This window comes from Lepidochelys kempii, chromosome 12 (genome assembly GCF_965140285.1).
Source record: "Lepidochelys kempii isolate rLepKem1 chromosome 12, rLepKem1.hap1, whole genome shotgun sequence".
In the NCBI taxonomy this organism is placed as follows: domain Eukaryota; kingdom Metazoa; phylum Chordata; order Testudines; family Cheloniidae; genus Lepidochelys; species Lepidochelys kempii.
In genome coordinates, this window is record NC_136391.1 from 13,809,365 (window position 1) to 13,836,931 (window position 27,567).

The 27,567-nt window shown below is 39.3% G+C and overlaps 1 protein-coding gene across 7 annotated transcripts in view; it reads right to left on the minus strand.

Annotated features, from left to right (window-relative positions):
- The window catches only part of FTO (FTO alpha-ketoglutarate dependent dioxygenase), a 327,030-nt gene that overhangs the window by 111,430 nt on the left and 188,033 nt on the right, over positions 1-27,567 (minus strand). The gene's annotated exons all lie outside the window — the stretch shown is intronic.

The following is a 27,567-nucleotide window of genomic DNA, read 5'->3' on the forward strand; positions in this document are numbered from 1 at the left end:
CCAGCAGGCACATTTGTAAAGATAAAAAGAACAAGGATGTTTTCCCTTCCTCCATATTGTGGTAGTTATTTGGGGAGGGGAGGAGGGGGAGGGGAAGAGGTTGGAGAGGGGATGGAATGTTTAGCTCAGCACTAAAGCCTGATTTTGTAGAAAAGAGAACAAGAACAGTCAGGCAAAGTAACTATGTTCCTACACTTAGGCTTAAATTTTCATGCCAAGTTGTCTTTTAAACTTCTGCTTCTCAAAGTTTTCCTTCTGCTAATCCTACTTGCTAAAAATGGTTTTGTTTTTTCATCCTACAGCTTCTGGCAGCAAGTGGTATGTAAACATTCAGTAGCCCATCTGAACCCTATTTTATAAACTGAAATTGTTTTGTTCTAAGTGTTTGACTTACTTTAACTAAATCTGAGGATTTACCTACTGAAGCTCGAGCAGTTCCCTTTCAACTCTGAATGAAGGAAGAATTATGAGACTGGAGTTATTCAATGAGAGCTATCTGTCCTGGCACTTAATCAAAGGGATTAGAATTTGGAAAGAAAAGCCTACAGGTGATCCTCCAGGAAGCATACCAAGCAGTTATCAAAAACATACAAGTTCAAAGCAGCTCAATTTTCATATGTTACAAGTATTTGGATGAAGCCCCAGGCTTGTTTCTAGGTAAAGAACTGTGTTAAAGCTGTTTGTACTTGCATACTTAACAGACAAGGGAATGAAATAGCATGTGGTGAAGCAGTACTAGGTCCATCTAACCCTGATGTAACACAATAAATCAATCTTGTTCTGTCGGTGAAACATGATCTGATACTGTGTCCAGGTTTCACAGGCTCCTTCCTGACTTTGGCAGTTATAACAGATACTCATACTCATTTACCTCATCAACAAAGAGAGCTGTCATAACACAAATGCAAAGATGTTACATGCTACATAAGCATTTTAATAACTGTGATTAATCGTGTAACTGGGTTCTTTCCCCCCTTGCCCTACCACACCATCCTAGAACATGTCTAACAGTTTTATTTATACCACAAAAGTTTTTAAAAAAGGGGGGGGGGAGGAAATGTGTTAAAAGGGCAAAAAATGTGTTAAAATGTTAAGGGTGTTAAGGGCTTAACTGATCAAAAGCCACAAAAATCCAAGTTAAGGCTAAAACCTTAACCCACCTCAATGCACCACTGAGAGTAACTTTATTTACCACAAGTGTTGCAATACCTACACAAAAAAAAGGACAAGTTATGGACAATGTGCACTAAGTTCCACTCTGTTGCCAGGAGCAGAGGGGAGCAATTGAGCAGTAACTGGAAAAATTATGTTGAAATGGGAAACAGTTTGGAAGGCAAAGCAGGTAACAATTGTGCTTTCCATCACCATGTAGCTAACAGTAGCTTTATTTTCCAACTCTGTGCAAGCCCCTGTATACAGCATGGTACTACCTAAAGCCACTCTAAATCATATGGCCAGTTGCAATGCAACAATACAGAGTTATCTTTAATATAATTTGTCAACCTATTCTGTGACTACCATCAGAGAGGTCACGGAGAACTAACACATACTGATAAGCAGTGGTAGCACAGAAAGTGAGTCATGCTCCCAGTGCCAAGCATGTGGCTTTGTGCCACACACAGACAGTTAAGACCCAAATATTTTAAAAATACATAGCCACCAATCTTAGTCTAACACCACAGCTAGAGGCCAATGTGTCTGCCTCTGCCTGTATGAAGGGAGCATGCCCTGGATCTCCACAAACGAAAAAGCACTGGATCATTCAAGTGTGTGTGAGTTTTTCCCCTGCCACGCATTTCTATGCAGGAAGGTCAGGCTACAACTCAGTGTCTCAGCTTTCAATCCCTTCCTTACATTATTTTAATAAACTTTTCTGTATTTAATTCTCTCTGCATTATAATGTTGATTATTTAAAAAAAAAGATAAAAGAAAAATGTCTCATTGGATTACATGGGAATTGCCTCACTAGGTCTTAATGGCTCTCAAGGAGACACCATATTATAAACTCCTGAAATACAAACTTTGTATAGCAGGGCTACCAGGCACCACTGTAATGAGAAACAATCCCATAAAACTGACCTTTTGTGGCCTCCTCTTGCCCACGCATTAAGTGGAGAGTTTAAACAATCTTTAGGGGCAAACCTTATAGTCCTCAATCAGGCAAAACTCCCACTGAAAGGCAGCAAGATTTGGCCCTAAACTATTTAATAATGAAATAATGGGGGGAAACTTAAATTTAGATTCTGTCCCCGCAGCTCCATAAGATGGGCAGAATCATGTGCATGTATGCAGCCTCACTTACACATGCAGCTGCAGGATTGGCAATTTACATATACAAAAGAAAGAAATACAAGAAAAAGCTTCCTTTAAAATTATTCTCTTAATAGGCAGAGAGTTGAACACTGACATGTACAGAAACAATTGCAAGTTATTAAAGTATTCACTTGTTCCAAGTAGCAGAAATTATGTGAGTATACATTCAAAATAGATGAAATAAACAAATAAATCAGAGTTGCCTTATCTTACTAATGCAGGTTTTAGAGTATTATTTACCAGTATGAAGTGCAGTGTAATATATTATTGAATAAACACTGTAACTGTTAGCATTTTTAGGCCATTGTTAGTTTGTTCCAAACAGATAAACTGGATATTCCAGAGACAGATAAAGGGACCTGTCCTACAAGATACCGAGTGTCTTCAGTGAGCTGCCGAGTGACCATAGCCCCATTGTGCTTGGCATTGTATCCACACATAGTAAGACACAGTCCTAAAGAGCTTAGAATCTAAATAGAAAAGTCAGATGAAGGATGGAAGAAAGGAAGTATTATTATCCTGGTTGTACAGATGGAAGAACTGATTCACACAGAGATTTAGTGGTTCCCCAAGGTCACAGAGGAAGTCTGTGGCAGAGTGGGGAACTGAACACAGAGCTTCTGTGTCCTTGTCCATGACATAAAACACAAGAACATCCTTCCTCATCTCCTTTAAAGCTAGTTGATGGTGGTCCATAACTTATAAGATCATGACAATAGACAGAAAATTTACCATTTTTAGTAATTCAACTCACTAACAGCCAAATATTGTCATTTACATTTGTATAAATCCAGAGGGACTCTATAGACTTCAGTGGAATTCCAGAGAATAGTATTTAGCTCATAAAGAGAAGGGTTATTAAGGATGATGAGTTTTATAATTAATCATAACTAACTTCAATGGAGTGCCTCTGGATTTACACTAGTGTCACTGAGAGCAACTAACTGTGCAACTAAATGATATACCAATCCTCTTATTTTAGCTTTTCACTTTGTCTCCCCCCATAAATATAGAATGTTGTTACCATCACAACATACATTTTGTGTATACTAATTTTGTTTTAAAAAAAAGATTTATCATATGATTGGTACAATTTTGTTTTCATGTCTTTTGGCCAAAAAGAAAATATGGCTTTAATAGAAGTATACATCTGAGTGGTATTACATGTATGTAAAACAGATGTAAGCTAATTACATTTTCATTTAAATTGCTAAATAGCTACTTAAGTAAAAAGCTAAAATAACATACAAACAACAGTTACTATAATAACAAGTGTACTTAGAATTAAATGAAAAGGATCAAAGCTACAGCATACAAAATTTGAGCTGGTCTTTGAAAAAGATACAGTGACATTACAACGCTGTATTGATTTACTCAGTAATTTAATGTCTCTACTGCTCAGCCAGAAGACACATCTCAGTTTAGCAAAGACACATGGAGGGAAATCCATAAAGTTTATATGAAGACTCTGGGTTTCATGAAGATTAGATACACTGTAGTAGAGATTATGTAGCAAAATCTCAAATTGGAAATTAGAATAGCAATGCAATACAATCAGCTTGATTATAATTTTAGGTAGGCCTCTCTGAGCTAGACTCAGGACTGAAGTCCTAAGAGTGAAATCAGAGCACAGGGGTTCTTTATTTTTTATCAGAGGAGTCTAGTCTTTTAAAGAGTACCATATTAATTTCTATCTTTCACTATGAAAATGCTGTATGACCAGTAAAACTAAATTTTATGGGCCTAATCCAAAACCCACTGAGCTCAATGGAAAGACTCCCTATTGACTTCGTTTGGCTTTGTCCCATTCTCTTAGTTTGGAAGAACAAAACAAAACAAAAAAACACTCTAACAAACATTGAGATTAAATGTAAACACACAGGGCTGAGATATCAAAGGCTGCACATGGTCACAAACACACGCACACATCCATGACATGGCCAAAACTGTGCATTTTGCTGCCAGACTGCGTAACTGCACATGCAGTTGGGAACCTGAGAGCACAATGATAAGTTGGCCCACGCAGGTTCAAGGTTTTGCAATCACAAAAATATATGATTCTTTTCCAAGGGAAATGAAGACATTTGGTAAAATTTTGCATTAATTATTTTATATTTCACAAATGTCACTTTAACACTGGTTACAATTAGGGCTGTCGATTAATTGCAGTTAACTCACGTGATTAAAAAAATTCGCTGTTAAAAAAATTAATCACAGTTTTATTTGCACTGTTAAACAATAGCATGCCAACTGAAATGTATTAAGTATTTTGGATTTTTTTTCTACATTTTCATATATATTCTATTCTGTGTTGTAATTGAAATCAAAGTGTATATTATTTTTGATTTATTTTTGAATGTAGTTTTTTGTATACATATTTCTACATTTGTAAGTTCAACTTTCATGATAAAGAGATTGCACTACAGTAGCTGTATAAAGTAAATTGAAAAATATTATTTCTTTGGGGGGGGGGTTCTGTGCAAATACTTGTAATCAAAAATATAAAGTAAGCACTATACACTTTGTATTCTGTGTTGCAACCGAAATCAATATGTTTGAAAATGTAGAAAACATCCAAAATATTTAAATAAATGGTATTCTATTATTAACAGTTCAATTAATTGTGTGATTAATCACAATTATTTTTTTTAATTGCACGATTAATCTTTTTAATCCCTTGAAAGCCCTAGTTACAATATTGCTTTAAGAAAAGAGCAACAGTTAACTTCAATCTGCTGTGAATCTCCTGCTTACTATGCCCAAACACTTTTCTAGAAGTGTTTGTTTGCTCACTCTTCTCTGGTATTTGTCTTTTGTTGCTTTCCTTTTTAAGTCACTACACACACACACACACACAGCAAAAAGTTATTATATATTTAAAATATTTTTTAAAGCAGTCCCACCCCAACTTTGTAAAAATCTCACTTTTCAAAGGAATCACTTTGCTGACACTACAGCAATGCAGCAGAATGACAGCTACAAGTCTCCAGGTTTCAGTTTGGGAGAATCCTCCCTGATAAGTTACACCCCTTGTTCTTTTCTTATATTTCTTGGAATTTTAATCTTGAACACCACCGCAAATTCTAAGCAATGGCAGAGCTGAACATGTATCTATCAACAGTACTGATAGCAACAGGAGGAGCTGAGTGAAGAACTGAAGCTACAGAAATTGTTCTAACCTCCTGTTGCCACACACACATATAATCTTTAAACTGGAAACCTTGTGGCTGCTAATTGATATGGATCAATCCTCTGAGATTCTAAGCAATCTCAGCTCCCACTTAAGTCAACAGCAATGGAGGATGCTCAATACCTCGTTGCAATCAGAATAAGGCCCACAATGAACAGGATATTATTTGCAAACAAATGGAGAAAAAAATTCCTTTTAGGGACTCCATTGTCTACATTCTTTTTTTGTACATTATGGCAGTTTAGCCCTTTGTTGCTTTTACCTAACACCAGTCTAGAAACCACTCAAAGAGCAAATGTAGCTTGACAATTTTTACTTGGGTGCACAAAGTACAATTAGATTCTTGCCTAAAAAACCCAAATGTGTGTTAAAATTAATGGCCAGGCAACCAAAACCAGATTTAACTGTTAGGGCACAGGCCTGCTTTGGAGGCCGTAAGGAACTCCAGGATGCATTACAACACAGTTAGACACAATGACTCTCCTACTTTGTGGTGCACAAAGAGAAGCAGCCCATTGCACTACTCATTACAAAGGAGCATAATACAACACCTCCACTATCTAGTGCGGGTGCGTATATGTGCTAGAGAGCTGCAAGGTAATGGCTCTGAATCTTCCCAGCTCCCTTTTTAGCCTGCCTAGAGCACACAGAGGCTCTAGTTGATGGTAGTCAGAAGAGTGCAGGGACTGCAAATGTCCCTGGCTCTTGTGAACAGCACTTTGTACCTCTATCCCCTTTCCACATCCCTGCTAAGGCCAGACACAATATGGTCCCCCAAGTGTTTTGTTAAATATTTTGGTGGTAAAGAGACAATGACCAACTAGAGAAAAGGAGCATTTGCCTTAATAAAAGCATTGCTATGGCTTTGCTCATCTTGAGGAAATTATCTTCATTAAAAGTAACATGACTTAACTTGTCAGTCAGATGCTATTCAGGTGGTCTCCTCTGTGCGGTCCGGATAGAATAAATCAACTTTTTAAAAACTTCCATCTTCCCCAATATAGCAAAGCCTTGTTACACTATTTATAGAAATCTTGTGATCTTTAGAAACAAAAAGGAGCTCTGTATGTTTCTTTTCAACTGGCAAAAGTAACACAGTAGTTATTTTACCATGAAAGGCTCAGTGTTTATAGTGATATACGTTAAAAAACCAACACTTCTAAAAGATGAACAAGTCTCTGACCCTGTTTTGAAGGACCAACACACTCTGGTGTTTGCATTTTAAAATATTTATTTCCTTCATAAAATATCTATGTGTAGATCTCAGTCCCTCTGGAGTAAATATTCTTATTTTCATGTTAGTAGAAATCCTAAAGTAACATGATGCTGCAATGCAAAAGTACATTTTACACTTTCCATACTTGAAACTGTCCTGTCTTCTTACCAGTTTCTAACTTCAGAATCAGATGCATAAAACAGACTGCACATGTGTATGTGTAAAAAAATGTACTGCCTTTCCTTATATTAATCTCTAGTCATTCCATTCTAATTTTTCTCAATCTGGAATATTATTACAAGAAAAAGACACTTATTTAGTGAAGAAGTCATTTCATTTTTCATCCATATTTGCTCCCTTTTCAGATGAGGGTATCCTTCCCTCACAAAATGGCTGCTATCACCACTGAAGGCAGAGGCTCTGGATGTAAGCCTGTTAGTCAAAGATTTGTGGAGTGCTGTCATAGTGAGGTTGCTATTTTTCCTAGATTATCTGCCACACAGCTAGGATCAATCCAACCAGCAGGGTAAATCACTAGCTACCAAGAAAAACACCCCAGCTCCTGACACAAGTTGTCTTCCATAAGACAGGTCCTACCTCCAACTTCAAGGACAAGGCTAGTCTTCCTCAAGAAACCTGTTAGTGGTAACTGGTCAGCAGATTCCAGTATCATGCCCCTTTGACCATATCCCCTCTGGGTTACTAACTTTACTCACCCCTTCCCTTCTCCTCTCTCCTCCTCAACCTTTTGCTTGGTATATAAGAACATAAGAATGGCTATACTGGGTCAGACCAAAGGTCCATCCAGCCCAGTATGCTGTCTACCGACAGTGGGCAATGCCAGGTGCCCCAGAGGGAGTGAACCTAACAGGTAATGATCAAGTGATCTCTCTCCTGCCATCCATCTCCACCCTCTGACAAACAGAGGCTAGGGACACCATTCCTTATCCTTACTATAGTAAGCTCCTCTTCAAGCAGAAGCTTGGAAAACCCTCTAAAACCCCAACTTCCTCTTTAACTACTGTTCCAACTCCTTTCACCTTTCTGCTCACTGAACATCTACAAATGTTGCTTCGAGCTCCTCCCCTCAAATTCCTTTCTAAATCCTCTCAATCTGGCTTCTGCCTTCTCCACTGCCCTGAAATTGCCTTCACCAAAGTTTCTAATCTTATTTCTGTAGCCAAATCCCAGGTCTGTATTCCATTCCCTCCTCTTCCACCTCCCTGCGGCTTTCAACACTGTTGATCACACATCCATTAAATCTTGTAATCCTGTGGCTTTCATGTCTCTAAGACCACATCAGTGATCACTCTTCCAACGTTTGTTTGTTTCAGAGGGTCCTCCTCTTCCCATGACCGACAGGGATCTCTCCTTAGTCCACTCTTCTTCTCTGTTGACATCTTTTCTCTAAGCGATCCTATCTATCACACAGCTTTAACTAATAACTTTATGCCAACAATTTACAGCTCTTTCTCTCCACTCCTGACCTAGTTCCCAGATCTCAACTCCCCCCCCACCTCTCTCTCTCGGACATCACTTCTTGGATGTTTTGCCATCAATGTAACCTTAATATGACCAAAACTGCATTCTCTTCCCTGGGCCCCCTCCAATTCTTCTCTTCTCTGTCACTGTACAACGGGCTTGGTGACTCAGAAGGCTATCCCAAGGTACACAACCAAGTTTCCATTAACAGAGTGTATCCTCTACCAACATATTTGGGATTATATATATACACACTTATGCACTAACCCCAGTGGCCAGAATGTTTCTAAAGAAACAGAGGAGTGCCTTTGCTACTTTTCCATTATATACTATTTTATGGTGCATAATGGAGCTAGAGATAGTCCACCTCCAGTTCCCCTTGCCTCCAGTAATACTCTATATAATTGTACAGGGTTCATATAATTTAGTATTATCTTAATGGGTTGATTAGGTAGTATGGTAAACTTGATAGTACTTTGCTGCTTAAAAAGATACCCCATATTATGTCCTCACAGTTGAAATGTAGTAAAATCAATATACTTTGAATGTATAAAACAGTGACTACATCCAATAAGATAATATCCTGAAAAAAAGAGCCAGAGCCGTGTGCCAGAAAAAATGTAGAAGGAACAGAAAACTCCATGAGCTGAAAGTCACTGAGGGCATGGCTACACTGGAAACTTCAAAGAGCTTTGAATTGCGAGTGTGGTCGTGTGCGAGCGCTGGGAGAGAGCTCTCTCAGTGCTCCTGGTAATCTACCTCCACGAGGGGATTAACTCCCAGCGCTCGGAGGCTATCTACACTAGTGCTTTAAAGCGCTCAGACTTCCTGTACTCAGGGGGGTGATTTTTCTCTTGTAAGTGTAGACAAGCCCTGAGTTTCCTTCAGTCAGGAGAATGTGGAAATGTGGTTTGCTTCTAACAGAAAAGGCAAGGACCTTACTTTCCCGTAACCTGAAGATGCCCTGAGAACAGCAGGGACATTCCCTGGATCTTGGGGCAGCAGACACTGGGGTAGTGTCCAAACACTAGGGGCTCTCAACCTATTTCTTTCTGAGGACCCCCCCAACATGCTATAAAAACTCCATGGGCCACCTGTGTCACAACCAATGTTTTTCTGCATATGAAAGCCAGGACTGGCATTAGGGGGTAGCAAGCAGGGCAATTGCCTGAACACCACAGGGATCCCCTGCGAAGCTACAATGCTCAGCCTTCGGCTTCAGCCCCAGGTGACAGGGCTCAGCGCCCTGGGCTTCAGCGCCATGCAGTGGGACTTTCTGCCCTGAGCCTCAGCGAGTCTAATGCTCGCCTTGCTTTGTGGCCCCCCTGAAACCTGCTCATGGCACCCCAGGAGGCCCCGGACCCCTGGCTGAAAACCACTACTCTAGGATCCCCCACCACAAGCTGATGAAAGATAATGCCACAAAGAGCTGTCATATCCCTGTCTCTATCCATCCCTGTCCTGCCACAACCCATTCCAAGGAGCTGTTACTTACCACCCTTTGCAAACTCCCACCTCATTTGCACCCAGTTTATTTCTCCTCCAACTGTGCACGTGAAGGAGTCGATGGAGACACGAAACTAGGATGTATCTGCTGTGGGCTTCTGCAGCCTCTGGGAATGGAGGGACATATCTTGGAATTATTGCTTTCCCTACTTTGTATGTTTCTATCATATATGCACCCACTTGAGTTCTCCTCCACTTGTGTAAGTGGAGGGGGATGATCAAACACAATGTTTTTTAAAGCCACTTTACCAATTACACATGACATATGCACATTTTAAAATTTTATTTGGGTCTTTCCATGTAAATCTGTAGAAACCAACCTCTCTCCGTGTTACAGGCTAAAAGCAATTTGATTTTAGTAACTGGTAGTTAGAAAGAGCCCAGCACTTTCAAAGAAATAATATGGAGAGAACAGAAGACAAAAAATGGAAAGAATGGCATAGAGAACTCCTTCTGGGACCTTTAAAGTTTTATGAGAATAGCCCCTGCAAAAGATCTCTGAACATGTAAATGTCAATTAATTGAATCTACCTGTATAAATTTGTTATGCTTAACAATTAAAATCTTTTTAAATGTTAATGATCTAAATTTTAAAGTGTGCCCCCCCATTAACTGCAAAGAAACCTTCTGCAGTTTAATTAACATTAACAGGGGGGGAACACCAAGGTAACAAGGACAGTGTTAAACATATGATACGAAAAGCGACTGGAGAGTCGGAATTCTTAGGGAAGTTTTCTATAAACAGTTACACATGACTCCACACATACTGTGTATTTTAAGAGTGATTTTAAGAAGAAAGAAATTGACATTTCTGCATGCAACTTGGGAAGATTATTTCATCACAAAGGATTGGTGAAGTACATACAGTATTAACCAACAACTGTATATTAGAAGTCTAAGAAGCTGCAACTCTAAGAAGCTGTAGAATGACATTTAAAATAATCCATTTATCACTATCTCTTGTACACAAAATGTCAGTGACAACCTCGTAGCATTCAGAATTGCTAGGTAGTGATTGTCTTTGAAAATGAACCTGTAGTGTAATATCAGTTGAGTGTTGCTATATCCTTCAGCTGTGTTTTATATGTGAGTTAATCATATTTTTGCATAATTTTTAATATGGTCATTTAAAACAACAAGGCTCATCTGTCAACATACACCTTTTTATTTGCTGAAAGATGAATTCTCTGCATGTTCACTTGTGTTCTAACCAAGAAATGAATTTGCTGGTTACTCAGTCTCATAATTAGGCAAATGGTTGTTACACTGTCTTTTAACTTACATTCTTTGTCTAACTACAGTTTTTATTTTTTACTGTCTTAACAGTAGGGACCATATCCTGGCTCGTGTCTCTCCTGAGCTTGGTGCAGCTTGAAAGAGAAGGGAAATAGTAGCTATGAACCCATCTTTATGTTCGGAACATTAGGCAGACCTCAGAGATGTTCTACTTTTGTGCCCAAGTGGCACTTACAGCAGCTGGGAGTCACCCAGGGCATAAAGAGAGTGAGAGGAAGAGTGGCACAGGTAGCACTGTGTCACCTTTGCATCACCAGATCACTCCACCATGCAGAGGAAATCCTCAGTTGGCCAGATCCCTGGATTTGTGGCTACTCTGCCCTACCAGAGAATCCCTTAGGATCTGGCCCGGTCTTTAACTTTGACTGAACCAGAGCTACAACTACCCCTGGAGTAATTTCTCAATCTACTTTAATATGTGAAATTTCAGAGAACACTGTTCACTTACTGCAATTAGTTCAGACAGAACAAACGAAAAACACCTAAGAATGCAATAGATTTGCAGATTTTTTCACTTTAAAAAAAGCAAACTAAATCACTCAAAGGAATCTCCATTAATTAAAAAAGATATTTAAAAAGGGATAACCCGCTGACCTGAGGCTGTGGGAGCCATGAATTGACCTTCTGCACAGGAGACATAGCTTTGTGAACTATCACGAGTCTATCACCTCCAAGGGATTGAAATAAAATGCCTGTCACTATGCTTATATGACGCTTGTACCCTGAATACTGTGAGAGAATTCTGCATACTCTCTTTCCATGGACCATAAACATGATATTCAGAAGGGATTTGCCAGCCTCCTGCATACTGGAATTAGATCCCAGTTTATTGTTTCCAAGTGTTTTCCACACCTGACACTATTATCCAGACATCTGTGGAGTTCCTCTGACATCAGAATCCAGCCTAGCATCAGAATATATATGTTAGTTTTCCTTCATGGCACATGGATGAACTCTGATATGGTTCACCTTCCATACTTTGTTTTCACACCACACAAGATTATGAGAGGAAAGAAGATGTATGAAGATGACAAGCATCTAATAAGAGATTACAATAATAATAATTAAATTATTTATGATGATACCCACAACTCTCTAGGAACTTTTGGAGGCACACAGAGAATGCCCACTGCCCGAGTGCAGCTTATAAGCTTATAAGTACAGCTTATAAGCTAAAAGTCAGCGAGGCAAGAGAAGGATGCAATATAAACAATGAAAATCCTGAGACATCCTGACAGAAAACAGCATAAAAACCGGTGGTATTTAAAGGTGATTGAGTTACTAAGTGTGACCATGGGCCAGAGGTACCACTACAACCACAAAGGCACACTCCCTCTTCTTCTTAATGCCCCTCTGCTAATGAGAAATCTTCATTTACAAGATTCTACTAAAACAGTAATACAATTTTTTATTGCCTGGCTCGTGTAAATATGCTGTTATAGAACATGTGTAGTTTGTGTTTGGAATGGGACCTCTCAAATAAGTATAATCTTGAGATGCTCACTAAATGGAAGGAGTGTTGGGGGTATAATGGACATTAAAGTTATAGGGTTAGATGAAAAGGTGCAGCATTGCTCAAGAACAAGTGCATGCTGGGAGGAGGTAGTCAGGAAGGTGGAGATAGAGAAAATTGTATTACAAGGGGTTGAAACCTGCAGTCCTTTCTTAGGCAACACTCCCAAATGGGGATTTGCCTCAAATAAATTAACTACTGTACATCAAAAACCTATATCCTCTGCTCTACCATCAGTGTTTGAAATGAACACCACCTAATCTGGATTAATATATATGATTGTTTGGGTTACTAAACCATCCACTAAACTCCCCACGTGTACCAAAGATCTTGAATGAATAAGAAATCACATTTAGGTTAGGCAATATTTAAGGGCATGCACAGAACCCAGAAATTATTAAGGCTGGAAAGAATCTTTATTCTACATAAAGGACAAATGCTGTCCTTTAATTAACAACATTTATCTCTGGGACAAGAACATCAGGTATATAATATAGGAGATTATTTTAATATAAAGGACAGATGGCAACTTCACCCCTGGGACTGACTTAGACTGACCCAGAAAAAAAAAACCACCATAATTTTAAAAAGCTTTGAGAATCCCCCAAGGATTGCTAATCTGGTTACAAGGAAGTCTGACTACCCCGTTTGCACAGCAAACGATACAGCATTTCAATAATGTTTAGACGCTCTTCAAGACTAAAATGTACAAAATTAGTTTAAACAATGTGCTCCCGTATCTCCATTGTAAGAATCATGCAAGACTGATTGTCCTTTCCTACACAACATTATTTTATTAACATAATTTCTGACGGTGTAACATTTAAGTGCAACATGGCAGGTACAATAACATGGTAAGGATATAGTTTACTTGTTATGTTTTGTTTTTAAATGTGGTGCAATAGTTTTACAACTACCAAAGCTCAAGTGAAATTTATAACCTTTAAATGAACATTTCTACCTATTCAAATGCATACGTACATGTCTCTGTGTTGGATTCCATGTGCATGTTTTATACTTGTCTAACTAGGTGTTAATATCATAAACAGTGGATTAACACTTCTTGTGTGAGTGTTAATATCTGTTAATGTCCCGCTGAGTAAAACAATGATAAAGCCAGCAGCAAACAGTATTCTAGACTCTTTATGTCTATAGGTAGCCCTCCTAGCTTTGTGCCACAATTTAGTAAAAGCAGTTCATTAACAAAATTATCAGGAAAGGCTCATTAGTTCATAGCTACTATTCATTTTAATGTTAATTTTCTTATGAAAAGAGACTTGAAATGTAATGTGAATCCAAAGGAATTTGATACTGCTTTAAAAAAACTGGGACAGTTTCTGATTTCAGTTTCCTCATAAACCTGGGATAATGCTAAAGTCAATGATATTACTCTGGATTTATACTTGTGTAAAGATGATGAGAATCGGCTCCACTGACCTATGTGCAACTCTGAAACTAGTAATTTAGGCCACAAATGACACTTTTTATCTCTGAGTTTTCTTTACATTATACTGATGTAACATAAAAGTTGGAAAATAATGTTTTATAATGCTTTCTTAAGCTTGCTTCTGTAGAAAATGAAATATTTTAAGCAGGATTTTTTTTCTTCCTGCAATTCAGTCTAAAGTTTCAGAACAGCAGTATTTTGCATTGCATTAAGTGAACTTTAAATAATTAAGCCACTCAACTCCATCCCTACATAAAAAAAACTTATAGAACAAGCATAACTATCGATACAGGATTTGCCCCTCTCTAAATTATTCCAATTATTCAAATGTCAGTTATAACTGTCAGAGTGGCTCCTTGGGCTGGACCAAACTGTTAAAAATTAAAACTGTTTTACTTCGTTTAGTCTCTCTGCCTCTTTAATGTAAAATCCATGGTCTTGACAAAAAGTTGTGGGATTTGACATCCAATGCAACACAACCCCATTTCTGTCATACATGCATAATTCACTTTGGAAATTTGCACTTGCTTTAAAATATTACTAAAATATACATGTAACATATGCTAATTTAGCCGCATTGGCTTGTACGCTCCAGTCACTAGGTTATATGTAAACTTTGCCAAGTGCATACACTGTACATAAAGGGATTATAAATGAAAGGAAAGATCACTGTCCCTAGCTTTCACTCTCCAGCCTTGGCCAAACTGACAGCCCCAAATCCCAGCAACATCTAACATGCCCTTCCTGTGGAGAAGACAGCCTGTTCTCAGAGTCTTAATTACATCCCAGCTGACTGCCCAGTGTTGCCAAAATCAGGCAACAAACGATGCACCTTCACTCACAATATGGTCTGCTAAACAGACTCCTAGTCACACAGAAAAAAATTTTCACAACAAGGAGAAATAAAGGGACAAGCAGGAGAGCGAGAGAGAGGGCGATAGCAATCACGAAGATGAAAAAAATCTCTTGCCAGACTCCTTGGGGAATAGCAAGCAGCAGAATGTAACAAACAAGGCTATCCCTTGCTCACAACGAATTCACAGCCCAAGGTGCCTCACGCCAAGGACTGCTGTTCTCCAAGATGGGCCACAGTAACTAAGACTCAATAGATTAATGATTGTTAAGGAAGGCTAACCAACCCCACACTGCTCAGGCCATTATAATTACAGAAGAACAGCATGCCGCATTCTGCAATTGCAAATGGTATCATATGTTTTCCTGGCTGGTTTGCAGGAGGAGCTTTAATTGCAGAGACATGAGCTACAAGAGCTTTAGATTTAAAGTAAAACAAAACAGAACTTTGAATATGAAAACTAGTAGCAACCTAGGTGTTTTCTGGACAACAATCATATGACAGGTACATTTAGCTATGATTCAGCCTTGTAGGCCTCGTAAGATCAAAGCCTGCCTTAAAGAGATTCCTCTCCTCTCCTCGCTATTTGATAGAAATGGTTATACTTATTAATATATTTAAAATGTAGAACAAATTATGCTTCTCCAGTTATAACAAACCATATTAATAGAAGTGATATGAAGGACATTAATTTAAGATAATGGGATTTTTTTTTTTAGGATCCGTGAAATGAAATGTCACTCTTAATAAGATATTGTCCTTGAATGCTAAAGGGATGCAGAAATTAATTATTACTAATTCAGAGAACTGGTGTTACTGTTGAAATTACGTTCAATCAGCAAACTCTGTAAGAGCCAAAAGAATTATGTAAAAAGAAGGACTTGTAATTCTTTTATTGTTATAAACTCATCCTATATATAAATATACTAAAATCCTTCTCAACCATTCTTGTTCGAAATCACATGTAAATAATTGCTTAGGCCACAATGATTTTTATAATAGGGTAACTAATAAACATTTTAGAAAATTACCGAAATACATATTTACTCAACTGAAATACATATCATTTTAAACTAGTGCCCATTCTAAAATATGTATTCACCAGATGGACCATAGCTATATGATGTCAGCTACATGCTATCTGTACTTATATATATTCCCACAATTTAAAGAATACTCTTTTAAAGAAAGCATGTTATTCTTTCCACTTAATCTTTAAAAATGTACATAATGAACCAATTCTAGTCCCTTGGGAATCAACAGTGTTTTAATGGGAGCAGGACCCTTTACCAAACCAGTCTCTTCTAAATAGTTCTCTCAACATATAGTGCCACAAAACTCTCTGGTGATTCATTTATTTAGCTTCCTTGCTGTCTTTTGGTTAAACCTTTGCTTTAAGAGCACTTTGCAAACATTCTTTTATTTGCACCAAGAAATATTGAGGCTGAATTCATTTTCTGATGCTTTTGATAATTATGCTGTTAAAGGTTCTGAGACAGACTGTGGCTGCCTCTACAAAGATGGACAAGAGAGGAGCAGGGCACAAGAAGCTTCCCAACTTTGCATATACCTTTCATTTTCAGGGACCGACCATAATTTCAGTCCCTGAAACCTCTTCAGTGCACTAGACAACCTGAAAAAAAACAGGGAGGAAGCAAGATCATAGTTCTTCCTCCTTTCCCCCCAACCCCACACTGACCAGAAGAGTTGGCTAGCCACACAGGGAGACTGTATGCCATTTCCTTTTAAGGGATCTAGCAGCAGCCATACTCCCCTGAGTGTCTGAGAGCTTCATTGAGCAATGCTTCCTGTTGCCCCACTGGGGAGTGTGACTCTGCAGGACCCCCAAAGTGTAGCTGTTGCTAAAAGCACAGTAGAACCCATTACCATTTTAAGTGCCCCTAGAAAACAAAAGGGAAGCCCTTCTGTGTGCTCTTCTCACATTGTGGGAAACATTCAGTCATTTAGACCTATGTCTACACTACGTATAGCTATACTGGTAAACCCTGCTAGTAGAGATGCAGCTTATATGGGCAAAAGTTTTTGCTGGTATAGTTTATTTTATATCAATTCCCGAAACAAAATAAGCTATACAATCAAAAAGTCTTTTTTTCCCACTATAATGATGTCTACAGTGGGACTTCAGTTGGCATAATTACGTTGGTTAAGGGTACGAGTTTTTCACATGCTGGCAAAGCTTTTCAGTGTTGACCGGACCTAAAGGCACAAAGGGTAGAATACATTGCAATGCACAAATCAGCACTTAGTCAGTATAATGTAAATTTAAGGAACTAAAGCCTGATTTGTGAATCCAAATGCAAAGCTGGATGACCTAACCTTACATATCCATTTTTGAAAATTTAGCCCTATTTTTTTTTCAAAATTGTGGAAATGTAAGATACAGGATATAATACTCCCTATGTTCTTTTGCTGAAAGTTTTTTGTTTTTTTAAATCAGGATATCTAATATTCTGAAAAGTGTTAAATCTTCTCACTACCCCAGATTGGTTTCAAATTTTCCTTGGCAAATAGCAAAGACACCTTCAACTGTTTTGGGACTGGACATGATTTTAGCAGGTCAGAAAAGTCCCCCTGGGAACAACTTGCTATTGAGGCATGGAACTGTGCATCATCCATCAGTTCACTAATCACATTGTTAACTCCTGCCCATGTCAGGCTTATGGAGCAGAGTGGGGTTCATTTCTTCAAATGCCATGCAATGTTGGGTTTTCTGCAAGGTCCCATAATGGCAGCTAGAGGTGCAGTCATGGAATGCATTTTTGACTGGGTTTCTCAGCTTGTAAAACCAGTCTGGGATTGGCATCCAAAATAGGTAGAAATGGTTTGCTCAGACACATGGAATAAGGATCTTGTTCCTGGATCTAAGAGGAAAGATTCAGTCTAATAAGTCTTGGGGAGAAACAGTGTGGTAAGAACATTATAACAACATAAGCACCTATGTGAGGAAATAAATATTCATTTATGACTGGCAAACAGTTCCTTTTACTTTTCCGTACTGAGACAGTATTAGTGTTTCTTTGTTTCAGTATATTACTTACCTTTGAAAGTCTGATTCATTAGTTTTTGTGCCTATTGATATTTAGATGACAATTTTCTTAGACTTGTAAATGAACATATCTCTTTATTCTTCCCAAATCTGTTGACTGCTGCCATTAACCTCCAAAGGCTCAAGCCTGCAACCACTTACTCAAATAAGTAATTTTACTTAAGTAAAGTAGTCCAGTTGAAGCTCTGGCCGCTTTGTCTTCCTTTTGTGGAGTAAAATTCTAAGGGGGGCAATACTTATTTTTGTATCAGTTAGATGGAAAAAACACAGCTATCACTTTTCTGCATAAATTACACAAGTATGAGGGGTTTCAGAGTAACAGCCGTGTTAGTCTGTATTCGCAAAAAGAAAAGGAGTACTTGTGGCACCTTAGAGACTAACCAATTTATTTGAGCATAAGCTTTCGTGAGCTACAGCTCACTTCATTGGATGCATACTGTGGAAAGTGTAGAAGATCTTTTTATACACACAAAACAGCATCACTTGCCCCATAACCTCAGCCGTGTGGAACACAATGCTATGCACAGCCTCAGAAACAACTCTGACATCATAATCAAAAAGGCTGACGAAGGAGGTGCTGTTGTCATCATGAATAGGTTGGAATATGAACAAGAGGCTGCTCGGCAGCTCTCCAACACGACTTTCTACAAGCCATTACCCTCTGATTCCACTGAGAGTTGCCAAAAGAAACTATAGCATTTGCTCAAGAAACTCCCTGAAAAAGCACAAGATCAAATCCGCACAGACACACCCCTGGAATCCCGACCTGGGATATTCTATCTACTACCCAAGATCCATAAACCTGGAAATCCTGGGCGCCCTATCATCTCAGTCATTGGCACCCTGACAGCAGGATTGTCTGGCTATGTAGACTCCCTCCTCAGGCCCTACGCTACCAGCACTCCCAGCTACCTTCGAGACACCACTGACTTGCTGAGGAAACTACAATCCATCGGTGATCTTCCTGATAACACCATCCTGGCCACTATGGATGTAGAAGCCCTCTACGCCAACATTCCACACAAAGATGGACTACAAGCCGTCAAAAACACTATCCCCGATAATGTCATGGCTAACCTGGTGGCTGAACTTTGTGACTTTGTCCTTACCCATAACTATTTTACATTTGGGGACAATGTATACCTTCAAATCAGCAGCATTGCTATGGGTACCCACATGGCCCCACAGTATGCCAACATTTTTATGGCTGACTTAGAACAACGCTTCCTCAGCTCTCGTCTCCTAACGCCCCTACTCTACTTGCGCTATATTGATGACATCTTCATCATCTGGACCCATGGAAAAGAAGCCCTTGAGGAATTCCACCATGATTTCAACAATTTCCATCCCACCATCAACTTCAGCCTGGTCCAGTCCACACAAGAGATCCACTTCCTGGACACTACAGTGCTAATAAACGATGATCACATAAACACCACCCTATACCGGAAACCTACTGACCGCTATTCCTACCTACATGCCTCCAGCTTTCACCCTGACCACACCACATGATACATTGTCGACAGCCAAGCTCTGCGATATAACCGCATTTGCTCCAACCCCTCAGACAGAGACAAACACCTACAAGATCTCTATCAAGCATTCTTACAACTACAATACCCACCTGCGGAAGTGAAGAAACAGATTGATAGAGCCAGAAGAGTTCCCATAAGTCACCTACTACAGGACAGGCCTAACAAAGAAAATAACAGAACGCCACTAGCCGTCACCTTCAGCCCCCAACTAAAACCCCTCCAATGCATTATTAAGGATCTACAACCTATCCTGAAGGATGACCCAACACCCTCACAAATCTTGGGAGACAGGCCAGTCCTTGCCTACAGACAGCCCCCCAACCTGAAGCAAATACTCACCAGCAACCACATACCACAAAACAGAACCACTAACCCAGGAACCTATCCTTGCAACAAAGTCCGTTGCCAACTGTGCCCACATATCTATTCAGGGGACACCATCAAAGGGCCTAATAACATCAGCCACACTATCAGAGGCTTGTTCACCTGCACATCCACCAATGTGATATATGCCATCATGTGCCAGCAATGCCCCTCTGCCATGTACATTGGTCAAACTGGACAGTCTCTACATAAAAGAATAAATGGACACAAATCAGATGTCAAGAATTATAACATTCATAAACCAGTTGGAGAACACTTCAATCTCTCTGGTCATGCGATTACAGACATGAAAGTTGCGATATTACAACAAAAAAACTTCAAATCCAGACTCCAGCGAGAGACTGCTGAATTGGAATTCATTTGCAAATTGGATACAATTAACTTAGGGTTGAATAGAGACTGGGAGTGGCTAAGTCATTATGCAAGGTAACCTATTTCCCCTTGTTTTTTCCTACCCCCCCCCCCAGACGTTCTTGTTAAACCCTGGATTTGTGCTGGAAATGGCCCAACTTGATCATCATACACACTGTAAGGAGAGTGATCACTTTAGATAAGCTATGACCAACAGGAGAGTGGGGTGGGGGGAGGTATTTTTTCATGCTTTGTGTGTATAAAAAGATCTTCTACTTTCCACTGAATGCATCCAATGAAGTGAGCTGTAGCTCACGAAAGCTTATGCTCAAATAAATTGGTTAGTCTCTAAGGTGCCACAAGTACTCCTTTTCTTTTTACAAGTATGAGGCTACATCCCATAAAATTTACTACACTGTTGATGCCTCATGTATCTAGCATGGTAGCAAAACACATCTCTGATGCAGCCCCATGTACCAGGTACATCACCAACATCCCATTGGAATATTATCGCTTCAGCAAACACAGCACTACTCCTGGGGGAATTCTGTGCCCCTGTGGAGGTACAGAATTTATATCTTCTGCAGATTTCTTGGCTCCCCCGCAGAAAAATGGGGGAGCAAAAAATCTGTGGGGAACAAATGCTGGGAGCAGCCAACAGCAGGGGGCAGATCACCGTGGTGGGGAGAAGGGAAGCTAGGTGTGCATGCGTTGAGAGATTTTAAGGTGGTGGGGCTGGGCCTGTGCTTGCATGCGAATGAGTGAGAGAAACTCACTCTGTCCGTCTTGCGTGCTCGCTGTTGCTGCATCCCAGGCTTGGAGGCGTAGGGATGTGTGAAGCAGGCTCTGTCCCTGAGACAGAGCAGAAACATAACAACTAAGCAGGCAGGCTGCTAATGTTCCCATTGTTAGTCAATTAAGGATCCTTTACCTTGCCAGAGTGGTGTAGAGCAGTGCTTCTCAAGCTATCTAATGTGGGGGACCGACAATTTTTTTTTCCAATGTGCACGCAGACCAGCAGCCGATGGCTTGCGGACTGGCACCGGTCCGCGGACTACCACTTTCAGTAGCACTGGTGTAGAGGAGCGTTATTGCAAATGATGGTAACGGAATCCTCAGCTAGGAGCGTCTATGTGCTTTCTTGCTTTTTTTTCCTGTGCCAGAGAGGCACAATCATAGAATCATAGAATATCAGGGTTGGAAGGGACCTCAGGAGGTCATCTAGTCCAACCCCCTGCTCAAAGCAGGACCAATCCCCAACTCCCCAGATCCCTAAATGGCCCCCTCAAGGATTGAACTCACAATCCTGGGTTTAGCAGGCCAGTGCTCAAACCACTGAGCTATCCCTCCCTAAACAATGGGTTAGATTACAGCTCAGGATCTATTTTACTTAGTCATTTTTAAAAAATGCAAGACAATGATTAGCAAGACAGTATGACTTTCATGTGTGAAGTCTGAGCAATTTAAAGCGACATTCTACTTTACAGAACACCAAACACCAAAATAAAAGTAATGTAATTTAAATGAAAATCCAGGATTATAACTAGAATGCAATAAACACCAATATAAGAGTATCAAAGCAGTTGCAGCCTCTTGCGGAGGCAGAGGGAACTAAAGATGAGGATGAACTACGGGAACAGCTACATTTGGGGAGAAAGCTTAGACTGTTACTTTTTTTGTTGTTTTTAGGACTTAAAATTGAGGACAAATATAAATTTGGACTTCACTCAATGTGTGTAACCTCTTATCAAAGGCATGGTTGAAACTCCACCTACTTATGCACTTGTACTGGTAAATGACAAATTATTTTTAATACATATTTTGAATATAAAGGTCTTGCACTGAAAATAGATCAGCATTGTAATTTCAATATTTCCTTTAAAAAGTTATTTCATGTTCAACTGCTTTTGTGATATTGATTTTTAAAGTAGTACAACAAGCAGCATTTTGTTTAAGATAAAGTTGCATTTTTCTGCAATAGAAAAATAAGACTATAAAAATAAAGCTCCTGCTATTTCCAAAAGAAGCTGTATGAGAACTTTGTCAGTGCAGTGTTCCCAAGGAAAAAATAGCACTTTATCTTGTATTTGTTTGTAGATTGCAGCAATTCACTTTCAGTAGATTTGTGTGCAAAAGGCCGAACATATAAAGAATGTTTTCCATGTACTGTTGTGCTCACTGGAAATAGCCTGAACAGTGTTGACAAAGATATATACAGGTGAGCCAAATGGGACTATCATCTAAGACTTAGAATGGAGGAAGAGTGACTACATTAGGAGCAGTGAAAAGAAGGAAGTAAATGGGTTTCTAATACAAGGCTTGTTTTACTTTATACCTGTACACAGATGTGCTACCAGCCATGCACAGAAGATGGAAGTGAACTGCTGGTGATGACCAATTGCCCCTTATGTCCAAATGATTTGAAATGTGGCATCTTTAAGATTGCTATTTGCTATTTTCTATTTTATTCAATGTATACAGAACAGGTCTTGGTATGAATATTTCCAAATAATAGAGTATCATCAGTGATCTTTTCATACAAAACTATATCTTGCTCAATAGAACATACACACTTGGTCTTGCTCTGGAGGAATGCTTTAACAATATCAGCTGATGCATCAGAATATTGCATCTTCAATGCTTAATGCTTGTTTCCTTTTAAACAGAAAGAACTGGGGAATCTGAGAAGGGCCCCACCCCAACTGCAATAAAAGTTCAACAGCCCAATAGCCCCAACAGGCTGAAGTTATTACCAGCACAGAGATCTGCCTCAGCACGAAACAGCTTGTCCTCAATAGCACATGACACTGGGGTACAAGCACTGAGCATCACACTCGAATTTCAACCTTTCCTTCCTGGGTTGAGGGCCCCATGATATAGGGGCCCCCTGTGGCTGCAGCTTTGGCTATAGTGCAGTGAGAGCATATGGTATATTCTGTTAAGGATGCTGACCTAGGAAATGTTAATGCTCAGCACCTTGAAGCTACTATGCAACTTGCAGGATCAAATCCTAAGCAAAAATGTAAAAATAAGGCTAGAGACCCCAAGAGTCAAACAGTCTGAGCTATAATTAATATAAACCAAGAATACACACAATCGTTATGTCAAGGGAGGACTCACTTTTAATCAAGACAGATGGAAAGATCCCATTAAAGGAAATGCATATTCCCAAACTACCTCCCAAACTTTATTATGGAGAGGTCTCCTGACATACAGTAACTCAGCTTCCTTCATCTGAATCACTTTTGGAACAAGTTATACATAGAGTACTATGTAAAGATTAGTTACTGTATGTTAACTGTCTCAAGTTTTACTTGTAAAGGTCTTCCTTCTACTGTCCCAATAAAATCATACCAAGTGAAATGAACCAAGTGGCCTTACAAATAGACTCTCTGTAGTTACCTAAGGTCACCAAATTCAACACAAATGGCTAGAGGCTCATACCTTTGTGTATCATAAATTACCTTTTTTTAAGTGACTGCCTAATGATAATATACCGAGCAAAAGGCCATAAAGCTCATGTTTCCCTCTTGCAGCATGGTATGGACAACTGATGAGAGCTAGATATTTCATGGACATCTAATGTCAAATGGAGAACACCCTCTGGAATTGTTCAGACTGGGGGTTCCAGCCTGACACATGAAAGAGACAGATCTAAGCTATAACATTCAGATTTGTATCTGAATCTCCCAAAGGTATGGGCTGTGGGAGGAAGCTTTAGGCTTTGTTGCCTGATTCAGGCCTCTCTGAACAAAGAAATAAACAAAAAAGCCATCTGAGTCTAGATTACTGTATTAAAGTATTACTGCACTTTCACTCTTCAAAGCACTATATAAACATTAAGGGACAAACTCTTCAGCCCAAATAACAGCCATGGATGGCCCTGAACATGGCCGTGCTAATGAAATTCCCCTGTGCTGTGGGACACTGGATGCCAGACGCCGATGTATGTATGGGTCCACCATTTTCTGCTTGGTGTCGAGCACAAGTGTGTGGAGATTGCTCCATGCTAGCATGGAGGCAGATCTTGTGCTGGAGAGGAACACATTAAATGGACCCATGAGTTCATGGCTCCTCTAGCTAACTCCCTGGGACAATGGAGACCAGTAGCTTCAGTAGCTACTGTAGCTGTGAGGCTTCATTAGAAGCAATGGAGAAGAGGGTTTCCTTCACTCCATGGAGTAATCCTGTGCCTAGCCCATTTATTATTTTACCAAAAGCTATGCACAGGGATAAATCTTATTCCCTAGTTAGTTAAGGTTATGTTACCTAGTTATGTTATCATGCATACAGGGCAAGCTGGAAGCCTCCAGTTAATCTGTCTTGTTGAAAGAGCTGGAAGAAAAGACTCAGGAGGGACTGCCTGGCTTTTTAGAGAGGGAGGAAGTTAAGGGAAGCATTTGGGAAGTGGAGTGGTAGTAATCTTTTGAGGCTCTAAGAGACCTCCCCACCCAGCAAGAAAAATCACCCTGAATTCTCTGAACAAAAAACACAAACTAAATTAGATGGAAAAAATTGCAAGTCATTTTTAATGTTTGCCCCTTCAAACAGAACTGAATTCCACTGTGTAATTTCAACCCTATTTTAATTTTGTCATTGATGGCATGTACTTCTTTTGATGTGCTATTTAAGAATGTATTAAATTTGCATTCAAAATATTTGTTTTAAATCAACACTTGATAAAACTACAAAAGCAAAATTTATCTTTATTACCAGAAGCGTTGAGAGTTAAAAATGGCATTCCTCTTAGATGAAGGAAATACATCATCCTATTACAGTATTTGGTTAGTACAATCCTGGATCCTGGATCTGAGCGTACATTGGAGTGTGCTTTTCAAGAATGCAAAAGATGAATGCTGTATTCACCCAGCACCCATAAATCAACTTGAAGAATTGCAAGAATTGCAATTACCTGTTGCAATTTTCTCCAATTTATTATATGAAATAATAACATGAGAACTAATTACAATAAAGAAAAAAGTTCAGGTGCTACAGTGTTAGTTCAACATCTAGGATCAAGTGTCAGTGCAGATTAACAAATTTCATTCATTTTATCTCCAGTACTGGAGACACGCTGCTACTAGCTTTAATAGTCAGGAATGTCTGTTAGTTAAATGACTTTGTAAAGGCAGTCAAGTGAGGGAAGACAGCGACAGTTTAATTAGGCAGCTTGCTATAACTCTATCTGGGAGCTGTAGGCACAGGACTAGAAATAAATGTAAAACTGCACTCAATAGTGAGGAGCAATAACAACCAAAAAGAAGACAGTTTTGATGGCAGGGTCTCTCATTTACTCTGGCGTCAGGTTGGCTACAGGTGAACGGGAGCAATGTAACCGCTGCAGCAGAAGAAAGGTGAGGTTAAGAGAGCAATCATTTATCTTGTATTGATTTCTGGACACTGTGTCCTAGATACATTCCAAGATAGAATGACAGCTTTCTGCTTTGTGTCTGTAAGAGAAGAAAATGACTAGTACCTGGACCCTTTGTTTTCCTATCATATTTCCTTTTAGAAACATACTACACTTAGATTTTTTCAGACAGGGAAATCCAAACAAGTTTATCACAGAAAAGGAGGGTTAGGGGGTGGTTAATCAGCCATTTGTCTTTGCTGCTCTGTAACTTTGAGTCAAGGGGTCAAAACCAAGCACAATTGAACCATTTGGTTTTATCTCAGGTAACCCCACATCTCTGGTAATTAAACCCATTCCATTCGGTCAGAGTTCCTGTCACTCATATTCAATGTCTGTCATTACTGAAAAATGTTTCATGACATATTACACTGACAGAACCACCACTGCAAGACTGGCAAGATTCCCCCGGCACCAAAGACAATGGAAGCTTCTTTCAGACCAGTGATGTTTAACGTTTTATGTGCTGACATTGTGACTGTAACTGCAATCCAATGAAAGCCTAGTAAATGGAAGATTAAAACAAAACCATACTTTATCTACTTCAGAGACTACCAGGCAATATCCAAAATAAAAAACTGGCAGCTCCAAGGCCATTTGTACAAAAACACTATGTCTTTACAAAAAGGTATACATACACACACACACACACACGCATGCTCTCACTTAAAATGTGCCAATATACGAGATTCATTTTATTTCTAGCAAGATGGGCCATGCCTTTTTCATTCATTTGCTAATCACAGCAATCAAATTCTCTTCTTTCTTTCACAGTTTATAAGCCTATAAACTAAAAAGAGCAAGTGGGCAGCAGAATGTGGCTGTTTAAAGAGAATAATCTTACCATATGTAAAAGACAAAGTCTAATGCCTTAGCTTTTGAAGTAATTGTTGCCTGTGCTGTACTCCCACTACAGGAGAGAGACCATGTTTCTGAGAACATAAGAATGGCCAGACTGGCTCAGACCAAAGGTTCATCTAGCCCAGTATCCTGTCTTCCAACATTGTCCAATGCCAGGTGCCTCAGAAGGAATGAACAGAACAGATAATCATCAAGTGATCCATCCCCTGTCACCCATTCCCAGCTGCTAGCAAACAGAGGCTAGGGACACCATCCCTGCCCATGCTGGCTAATAGCCATTGATGGACCTATCCTCCATGAACTTATCTAGTTCTTTTTTTAACCTTTTATAGTTTTGGCCTTCACAACATCCTCTGGCAAGGAGTTCCACAGGTTGACTGTGTTTTGTGTAAACAAATACTTCCTTTTGTTTAAAACCTACTGTCTATTAATTTCATTGGGTGACCCTATTCGTGTGTTATGAGAAAGCGTAAATAACACTCCCTTATTTACTTTCTCAACACCAGTCATGATTTTATAGACCTCTATTATACCTCCCCTTAGTCATCTCTTTTCCAAGCTGAAAAAGTCTCAATTTTATTAATCTCTCCTCGTATGGAAGCTGTTCCATACACCTAATGATTTTTCTTGTTCTTTTCTGAACCTTTTACAATTCCAATATATCGTTTTTGAGATGGAGCGACCACATCTGCATGCAGTATTCAAGATGTGGGCTTACCATAGATTTATATAGAGGCAATATGATATTTTTGTCTTATTATCTATCCTTTTCTTAATGATTCCCAACATTCTGTTCACTTTTTTGGTGACTGCACATTGAGTGGGTGTTTTCAGAGAACTATCCACAATGACTTCAAGATCTCTTTCTTGAGTGATAACAGCTAATTTACACCCCATCATTTTATATGTATAGCTGGGGTTATATTTTCCAATGTGCATTACTTTGCATTTATCAACATTGAATTTCATCTGCCATTTTGTTGCCCAGTCACCCTGTTTTATGAGATCCCTTTGGAGCTCTTTGCAGTCTGCTTTGGACTTAACTGCCTTGAGTAGAACACTGAAATCAGTCTCCTAATTATCAGAGTTGTCCCACTGGGAAACTTTACAAGAGACACCGTATTCCATTACTTCTCACTTTCA